The following is a 10,489-nucleotide window of genomic DNA, read 5'->3' on the forward strand; positions in this document are numbered from 1 at the left end:
GGTAAATGAGATGGTAACGTGGGCAATAATAAATGGAAAGTTCCAAAACTCGTTCCAAATGACCACGCCTGGTTTTCCCTAAATGTACTTTCTACAGACAAAATATGAAATCGTGCAAACAAAATTAGGCGAACAATAAAAATGGAAAGCTACTGCTCTGATATTACAGCCAGCCAATGCTAAATCAAGCATTGTGGGAAAGAATTACAAAACCCTAATTTGAAAATGAGGTCTGGTCGAGGAGCTTGCAAATACAATTAAAGTCGGGTCATGTTTAATGGGCACGAAAATGAAAGCCTCCTGGTGTGGAAAGCTAGAAAAAAAACCCTCCTCTCTCTCTGTTCCCATTCAGGCATGTTCATGTTACTGCCTTAATTCCAGACAGCAGTCCTCTCCCTCCCATCCAAGGACTGCCCCACTCACAGGCTGACAAGCCTCAAGGCTCTGATGGGCCAGATTCACTTTATAGGGCACTTAAAGGATTCATCATGTCAGAGGAAAGATAAGGAGAAGTACCAGAACCACCAGCTGGTAAAACCTTAGGGCACCAGCAGGGCATCTTTTAGGCCTCTCACAGAACTAGTCATTGGTGGTGAAGTGGACTAGCTCTGTAAGTTGGAGGAAGCACCCCCCATTTATGAATTTCATTATATTTTGCAACAATTCCCACATTAGCCCAGTGAATAGCTCTATATTCAGCACAGATAACGATGAAGTAAATTGTCTTGCTCAAGGGTCCTTGCAGGAGGACAGCCCTTAAGCTATATTAGCCAGTCCAAATGGGCTGTCACTAAGGTAAGGCAAAGTCTGCCTGAGACCTACAAAGTGAGTCAGTGAGTTTGTTGGGTTAATTGGTTTAGTAGAGCTCACTGAGCTCTGGCAATGTGATATGGATCCTGCTAGCAGCTAGTGGTCAGAAGGCCAGGATGCCTTGTCACCCAGAGAATGGTGATTAGCTCTGGGTAATGGCGCCTGCCAGCCCAATTAGCGGGATTATGTGTGACCACTACCCTGTGCCACTAATTACAACCAGGCCACGAGAGTGTGTGTGAGTGATTTAGAAAAGACAGGGGAGTGAATGTGTGTGACAGCAGAAGGTAAGAGAGCGAAGAAAAAGGAAATGTGTGCGCACGTGTGTTCCACCCGTGTGCGTGCAGGCAGCCGCCCATCTCTGCCACCGCATCCACCCTGTCATTTTCAATTACAGTGAGCCTCGGGTCTTTGCTACAGCGTCACCTAGCTCGCGAGACCTCATTTGCTCAACACCGAGCGTCAATCTCGCATTAACACGCTGATTCATGGCGAGACACGATCCACTGTCCTCAGGGTAATATTGAGCATCAGCTGAAAGGTACTGTGGGGAATAATTACTTGTGTCTGAGGAATGTAAGAACCCTTCTGTGCTTAAAATGTAGTCTTTATTTTAACATCATCAGAATTTATTACATTATTATTACAGCAGCTGTCCACATGAGCAAAATTACATCGAGGATGCTCCAAATGACCAAACTGTGCAACTCTGTGCTCATGGTGGCCTGGGGTGCAAAACATAAAAAAACAATCAAAACAAGAAAAATGGAAACAAAACAGACAACACAACAACACAACACTTTATGGAAAAGTTAATGTTCTTCAGTATGCTTGCCAAGACCTGCATGTGCAGTCATGGGACCTAGCCATGCGTAGCTTAGTTCAGTTTAGTTCCACATTAGCTACATCAATGCACCAATTGAATTAACCATCATTGCAACAGCACACAAACAAAAATCCACATTCGTGATTCAACAACTTCTAAACTGTGATCAAAAATCAGACCAAATCTGAAAACGGACAGATTAATTAAATGGAGCAAATGGGTGAATTGTGAAAGTTGTGCTGTTTTCTAAGCACAGATGCATTCAGTTCATTTCAATACAAAGCACAAAAAATAAGATATCTGTTTCTGGAGGTGGAGCTATATAACCATTAGCAGTTAGCAGGAAGTTGGGTCCAAAGAGTTATTACATTTAATTACTCTCCTCTCTGTAATTTGCACATTGAGAAACAGAACAGAAACAGATACAAAACAGTTCACACCTCTGCGTTCTCTTTGTAAATACAGACAGTACTTATGTACCAAAACCCAGCTTGTGCCGGGACTAGTGAATCAGGCCCTAACAGTCTAAAGTTTTGAAGCCCTAATTCTGAATATTTTCTCTTAAAATATTTCTGAAATGTCATGTCATGTTTTCCTGAATGTTGTTGTGTGTATCTTTTTGTTGTGCTATGCACCTCAAGGCCTTTTAACTTAAAAACATAATCACATGGAAAACAAATAAATGTAGTGCATCCCTGCTGACAAAGGCAACCATGGCTTGGTTTATTCAAATTGAATTCACACACACACACACACACACACACACACACACACACACACACACACACACACACACACACACACACACACACACACACACACACACACACACACACACTAGAACGACATGTGGTGCCTTAGTCTGTTCAACCCTTTCACAGCTTGAAAGAGAAAATTTTTTAAAAGGTGTTTGTGTGTGTTTGCATTTGTGAGCAGTTTTTCCCTCTAAGCCAGCGGTCCCCAACCTCCGGGCCGTCCGTGAGTCATTACTGAACTTCAATAACTTAGTGAAACTTAGAGTGTGTTTAATATATAAAGTCTTACACTCCCTTGCTCCACCACCACTAAAGCAGTTCATTAGGCATAAAGAAAGCTCAGACAGGACCACTCGAGCTACAATCCGAGGAGACTTGTTTATACCCCCACAGACGGACAGCATTTGGGCAGAACGTCCTCTCTGTTAAGGGTGGCCATCTGTGGAACAGTCTTCCTCAACTTATTAGAGAATGCTCTACACTCAATTTGTTTAAGGCAAAGGTTAAAAACTGGTTATGGACAAATCAAGTGTGCGATCATGTATGAGTTGTATAGTTTTAATGTTTTATTTGGGAACAGAATGATGTGTATGTGTAAGTTTGGTGATGGAGTTTTATTATGAATGAATGATGAATTTTTATGAATTATTATTTCTATTTTTTTATGTTTAAGGACAACAGATGTAAATTAGCCTTTGGCTATAATCTGGCATGTTTACATTTATGTAATTTTTTTTTTTTTAACCTTTAAGTTCATTAACATGCACTGTCCTAAATAAATAAATAAATATTTGGTACCGGGCACGAGAGTTGAGGCTCAGGTGTGAAATGTATGGTTTTCAGGGTTTTTATCGTTTTTTATCGTTATTTTGTTATATCCTGCATCTATATCCTCTTTTCGTCTCGTGACTTTGCATCTATTTTTGATATTGCCTGTCCTACAGTCTGTAAACCACTTTGTTTGACTACTTTTCCATTTACAGTGCACTATATAGTAAATAAATAAGGCTGCAGCTGAGTTGTTTGCTTTCAAGGAAAGTTTTTATTAGATGATTAAATTGCCCCCACAAATAGAGCTGCTGCAGAGAAGGTGTGCCATTAAGCACCGTGCCCTCGTCAGCCTAGAAGGACTGCGGTGTGAATCACAGAGAGCTCCTTCTCATAAACCTGTGGCGGCGAAGCCTTGAAAGCGGGTGTATGTTCACAGTGAGTACCTAGCCAAACACATTAGTAGATGAAATTTTCCGCTCTAATTGCCGTTGCACATGTAGAGTTATTCATCTGTGTTAACGCACTCATTGAGGGATACAGGTCAGAACTTGGTGAAACAAGAAACAACACAGAGAAGATGAGAGAGGGAAGGCTAAAAAGAGGAGACAGGAAAATACGGTGCATCAGCTGATATCGGATGTAGTTTGCAGCAAGAAGCAGAAGCTACCTGACAGGCTCCCCCGCTGGGTTCACATGGACAGTGATGTGCAGATTGTTCCTGACTCGCTCCGTCAGGTAGCTGAGCAACTTTCTCCACCACATTGTTGTTTCTTGCAGACTCTGTGTAGCACTTACGTGGAGTTACATAAAGTACCAATGGATAATTACCAAAGTAATAAGTAATTTGGGCTAGTGTCAGAAGACTGAGAATGACTCTTAGAGCTCTGGTACACGAATGGCAGAGAAACCAGACAAACACAGTTGTGTGGCTTTTAAAAATACTTTAGTGATGTTAAGCCTTGTAAAATAAATTTGTAACCAACACAGTATCACAACAGGTTTTAACAGAATGTCAAGTATAATTTCCCCCAAAGTAGCAAAAAAAAAAAAAAATAGAATTAAATAAAATTGTGCACAAGTAAAAGAATTAGTCTTTTTTAAGTCCAAATGGTACCGGTGGGGCCCGTGACAAACAGGTGTATTCCAATAGAATTCGTCCGACAAGGAGTGTGTGTGTGATTGTCTGTCCTACCGTACTACTTGTACAGTAGAGGATTGTAGTCCATCAATGTGCAAATGAGTGTGCGTGTATATGTACATCGTCTCCTAGGATCTTGGGTTGGCTCGCCATCCAGTGAACACTGGAACACTCTGGGTTCTGGAATCGCTGACCTGGTCTTTGGATTCGTCCCATATAAAAACCTGACCTATAAACAATGGCCAAATATATGTCACGTGCCCTTTAAGGATAACTCTCACAAATTAACCTAAAGTAGTGTCACAGTGCAGTAACTACTATTCAGATCAGCTATCGTCAATTCAATCATCATCAGTTCAGTCATGTTGTACAACATTAAAATATCAAGTTTCAAAGGTCAAAGTATCAATATCCAAAATTTCACAGTATCAAGGTTCAATTATTTGTAACCTGCAGTAACATTAAAGATTATCTACAAGGTTGCAAACATGCAGGAATTATAGTCACCATATAATTCACTTTCATTGTAAACATTAATTACATCCATCAAAATAACTCACTGTACATATATATCTAATCACAAATAAATAAGTATATTACCCCTTTTAAGAAATGGAATAATATGCAAATGCTTATCAGAAATTGAACAAAGTGCAAATAATCAATTTCAATAACACGTAAACACAAGGACTCAGTCCACAAATAGGAGTATTAAAATAGACGTGCTTAATCCCGCTTGTACCATAGGCCTACTAGTACAAGTGGAAATACACTAAAAATTACCTCCAAGTGTTCAATACTGAGTATTGTAAAACAACTGATTGACATCAAAATTAAACAGGAAGCAGGATAAAGTCTGCTTACAATTATCTCTCATAAAGTTATTTTTAGCTGCTTTAACCATTTACAGCTTTTCACATGTTAATGACTTAGTTAATGATCTAACTAGCAGTATGTCTGTGAAGGTTCTCAGTCATCCAGGTCATCGTAGTCAAAGGAGCTTGCAAAGAAAAGCGTCTGGACTTCTTTAAGTTGCTTGAAGACGTTTCACCTCTCATCCGAGAAGCTTCTTCAGTTCTAAGGTCAAATGGTGGAGAGTCCCAGATATAAACCTAGTGGCAGAAACTCCCCACAGAGGGACAAAAGGACCCCCTGATGATCCTCTAATCGCCTGAGCCAAGGTGGGAAACTGGGCGTGGGTCCCAATCAGCCAGAGTTTCGGGTGTGTTCATTGTGAAACCTGGCCCCACCTTATCATGCGAATTCCTGAGGTCAGATGGCCCAGGATGTGAGTGGGCGTTAAGGCGTCTGGGAAGGGATCTCAAAACTGGATTATAGATGGCAGAGAGTTGGTGTCGTAAACCCCCGCCTCTGTTCAAAGATGGTCGCTCACAGTGGACATAGATGGCTTCTTTCACTCCTCTTTCAAACCATCTGTCCTCTCTGTCCAAAATGTGAACATTGGCATCCTCGAAAGAGTGTCCTTTATCCTTAAGATGCAGATGGACTGCTGAGTCTTGTCCTGTGGAGGTGGCTCTTCTGTGTTGTGCCATGCGCTTGTGAAGTGGCTGTTTGGTCTCTCCAATGTAGAGGTCTGAGCATTCCTCGCTGCACTGTACAGCATACACCACATTGTTAAGTCTGTGTTTTGGCGTTTTGTCTTTCGGGTGAACCAGTTTCTGTCTGAGCGTGTTGCTGGGTCTGAAGTACACTGGGATGTCGTGCTTGGAGAAAACTCTCCTGAGTTTCTCTGATACACCGGCTACATAGGGGATGACAATGTTGTTGCGTCTGTCCTTCTTATCGTCCCTCGCTGATGTCTGGTCTTCTTTTCTGTGCCTCTTTGCTGACTTTAAGAACGCCCATTTAGGATAGCCGCATGTTTTGAGTGCTTCCTTTACATGTGTGTGTTCCTTCTTTTTTCCTTCAGGCTTAGAGGGAACATGTTCTGCCCGGTGGTGTAGGGTCCTAATTACTCCAAGTTTGTGTTCCAGAGGGTGATGGGAGTCAAACAGGAGGTACTGGTCCGTGTGTGTGGGCTTCCAGTAAACTTCGATGTTGAGGTTGCCATGTACAGCATACACCACATTAACAACGTGGTGTATGCTGTACAGTGCAGCGAGGAATGCTCAGACCTCTACATTGGAGAGACCAAACAGCCACTTCACAAGCGCATGGCACAACACAGAAGAGACACCTCCACAGGACAAGACTCAGCAGTCCATCTGCATCTTAAGGATAAAGGACACTCTTTCGAGGATGCCAATGTTCACATTTTGGACAGAGAGGACAGATGGTTTGAAAGAGGAGTGAAAGAAGCCATCTATGTCCACTGTGAGCGACCATCTTTGAACAGAGGCGGTGGTTTACGACACCAACTCTCTGCCATCTATAATCCAGTTTTGAGATCCCTCCCCAGACCCCTTAATGCCCACTCACATCCTGGGCCATCTGACCTCAGGAATTCGCATGATAAGGTGGGGCCAGGTTTCACAATGAACTCACCCGAAACTCTGGCTGATTGGGACCCACACCCAGTTTCACACCTTGGCTCAGGCGATTAGAGGATCATCAGGGGGTCCTTTTGTCCCTCTGTGGGGGGATACTCCCACTAGGTTTATATCTGGGACTCTCCACCATTTGACCTTAGAACTGAAGAAGCTTCTCGGATGAGAGGTGAAACGTCTTCAAGTAACTTAAAGAAGTCCAGACGCTTTTCTTTGCAAGCTCCTTTGACTACGATGACCTGGATGACTGAGAACCTTCACAGACACACGTGTCTGATTAGCCACATTTAGCTTACCGCCGTCGAGTGGATGCTCAGCATTTACGTGTAGCCACAGCTCAGTAAACCTTCCGGTTTCGCTCTGCCCTTGACAACAACAAGTGCAAATACATAATTTGTGAAAAATATCAGTTTAGATCGTATTTTTTTAACTCGTTAGAGGTTAATTTCTCCAGCTTACCGATAACAGAAGTTTTAGTCCGTCTGCTCTGTTCAGCTGTAGAAGCAAGAGACTGAAAACTTGGGAGCTGGTACTAAGGAGGGACAAGAGCTGCCTAGAGCTTCACCGATTGGCTGACATGCGAGGAGTGGAGTAAAACAATAGGCTCTCATCAGAGCTCATCTACCCTCTGAGAAAACTTAACCCTTGTTTGACCAGAGCATATCATATATAATCTGCGTCCCTTCTATGTTTAAATAAATATTTTGATCTCATTTCACTTTCATTAACAGGGACAGTAAGAACAGAACAATGAACATTAAATGTTTTAATTTTTCTTCTCTTTTTGTTTGAGATGATTTTAGGAACTGGGCTATATCTGACAGAGCAAAGTATGCCTAGAAAGTAAGCAGACAACAGTTATATGAATCAAAATGAATGAATCTTTCCAAAACAGTCAAGTTTCAGGCCCTCAGTCAATTAATACACTGAACTGCCCCTGGCTCCCACACACTCGCTGCACTAATGGAGCTAAAAGGAGGGAAAAAAATGCAGCATATGCCATGTATAATACTAAACAGCAAGCTGTTTTACCCAGTAATAAGTAGCTAGGTGCATTAAGATGAGTCACACCTGTCTCTATTAATTTTTAGCTCTTAGCATGCTTAATTCTTTTTCATTCATGGCCTTCTGGATAAACAGCTACATTTAAATAAAGGCTACATGAAACAAATTCAAAGTGGTTGCAGAAGACGTCCATTCGTTCAGAAAGCAGACAGTCTGAAACGAGTAACAACTAAGTTCCCGTACTGTGAATTTGTCTGGTTTCCCTCTCTGGCCGTCAACATTCATTGAAACACAAAACTGAATCCAGTAATAATCGTGCTACCAAGCGACAACCCCGCTGTTCTGAGGTTACAAGAAATCAGAATTCAGACTTGGAGAGTCACTCATGCAAAGGTCAACAGATTTAAATCAGCACTAGAATTAACTGTTCAACCTTGAAGCCCTGGATCCATAAACACTGTTCCAGGTCAGGAAAAACGAATGAAGAAATTAGTTATGTCGAAGGTTCAGGAAACAAAAAAATCTTCCTTTTGAAAAAGAAGCACAAAACTTACAGGAATTTCCCACCGAGGTTTGTTTCAAATACTTGTTCCTGTTCACCATGCGAACCTCCGATCTTCAGTACAACTCCAGGTCATGCCACCTACAGAAATAGTCTGACCATTCTGCAGCGGTTGGATGTATAAGTAATGTGCACGAGGTGGAGGAGGAGGAGTACAGAGCGCTAGTGGATGATATTGTGGAGTGCTCTGGGAGAAGCATCGGCGTCTGAATGTGAAAAAGAGCAGAGAGACGGTGATCAGCTTTAGGAGGAAGAGAGTGGCTACAGCAACCTGTTCTTTGTGTGTGCTTCTTCTCTGTCCTAACGCATCTTTTTATTTGTTTACCTTTAAATCTCAGAAAAAATAAGAAGGCTCAATGAGTGGATTTTGGAGACAAAACAACTGGATTTTACAGTTAAAGAAGGTCATACTGTTTCTCTCTCCACTACTAACTGAGAGGCTGAAGCATACCCGGGCTTTTAAAATGCCATTCACTAAAACACAGATTAACAACACTGTGATAAGCTCTGACACTAATTTGACAGAGAAACAAATGTAGTGCTAAAGAGCAGTTTCTTCCAGCTCAGAACAAAAAAGTCTGGTCTTGCATCTAAACTGGACCACTGTAAACATATACTGAAGTTAGTCAATCATAGCTTTTAAAATTCATTAAAAAAAAAAGAGAGATCACACTACTCCAGTGCTCTTTCTCTCTTGGCATTACAGAATCCAGTGTAATGTGCCACTGCTTGCTTTTAACGTCCCTATGCTCCTTTAGATCAGCCTTCCACAACCTCTGGGCCACGGACCGGTATCGGTCCATGAGTTGCTTGGCAGCGGGCCGCAAGAGTTAACGGCACGGGTGTGAAATTGATGGTTTTCAGGGTTTTATCGTTATTTTTTTAAATCGTTTTTATCGTTTACTCGGTTTCCCTGGGTCTTTTCCTGTTTGTTATGAATACGTCTTCTTTTTTTGGTACCGGTACTGGTTTCATTTTGTTGTATTTATCCGCGACACCTTAAAGGCCGGTCTGTGAAAATATTGTCGGACATAAACCGGTCCGTGGCGCAAAAAGGATTGAGGACCGCTGCTTTAGATCGTTAATGTCTGCTTCTCAGTCACTCCCGATGACCCCACAGTCAAAGCTTGTTGAAAAGGAGCTCGTCCCTTTGCTGTTTTTGCACTACAACTCTGGAATGACCTCCTGGGTGACCTCAGACAAGCTATTATTTGAAATCCGGGCTGAAGACAAACCTTTTTCTGTCAAGTTGGAAACTGCCGACTTCTGGAAGATTGATCAGTGTTGCATTGTTTAATGTAAACACTGAGAATGTGTGTGCCACCATGTTTTAAAATAATTTGTTTATTCTGTTTTATTTTAATGTAAAGAACTTTGGTTTTAAATGTGCTATAGAAATATGTCTATGCTGGGGCAGGATGTTTAAAAAGGGGTTCGAGTACCTGGGCATCCACATCGAAACAGGCTGAACCAAAACCAATACGGAGGCTGTGTTGCACAAAGAGGATGAGCCGGCTCTGTTTGCAAAGGAAGCTGGGATCCTTCAGTGTCTGCAGAAAATGATGAAGATTTGCTATCAATCAGCTGTGGCGAGTTCAGTGTACTTTCCTGTGGTCTGCTGGGGGAGCAGCATCAGAGACAGAGTGACTAAACCGATCAGGAACGCTGGCTCTGTGATTGGTTGCAAACCAGACACAGCTGTGGCAGCTGTGGTGGAGAGGAGGTCACAGAACTCACTGTTATCCATCACGGATCATGCCGACCACCTTCTGCACCGGCTGCGGAGCTCATTCGCTAACACGCCGATTCAGAAAACCTTTCATACATGCAAGAACTCTCTGCAATGAAACACATCTGCTGTCTAACTTTAACATTTTATTTCAACACAACACTCTTACAACACACACACACACAGGCTGCACTGCACTATTACACTGTTATTCTGAGCCACTGCTGCTTTTGCTATAATTAGTGAGCTATTTTTGCTTTGTTGACTTTGAAAAATGCACTTTTACTTAATATATTTTAATTAAATTCCTATTTTACTTTGATTTTTAAATTTCAAATTCATTTTTTATCTTATAGAGTGATTTTTATTGTCACATTGTATTTTAT

At 41.9% G+C, this 10,489-nt stretch overlaps 1 long non-coding RNA gene across 1 annotated transcript; it reads right to left on the reverse strand.

Moving 5' to 3' along the window:
* Window positions 1–2,386: 2,386 nt before the first annotated feature.
* On the reverse strand, window positions 2,387–7,297 carry LOC146675301 (uncharacterized). Its single transcript, XR_014910657.1, has 3 exons — window positions 7,267–7,297; window positions 7,104–7,172; window positions 2,387–4,529 (listed from the first exon to the last, which is right to left on the reverse strand). It is a non-coding gene; the product is annotated as an uncharacterized LOC146675301 (long non-coding RNA).
* Between the last annotated feature and the right edge of the window lie 3,192 nt (window positions 7,298–10,489).

This window comes from Rhamphochromis longiceps, linkage group LG3, assembly GCF_057381845.1.
Source record: "Rhamphochromis longiceps isolate RC_006_pf linkage group LG3, R_longiceps_female_GT1.1, whole genome shotgun sequence".
Classification (NCBI taxonomy): domain Eukaryota; kingdom Metazoa; phylum Chordata; class Actinopteri; order Cichliformes; family Cichlidae; genus Rhamphochromis; species Rhamphochromis longiceps.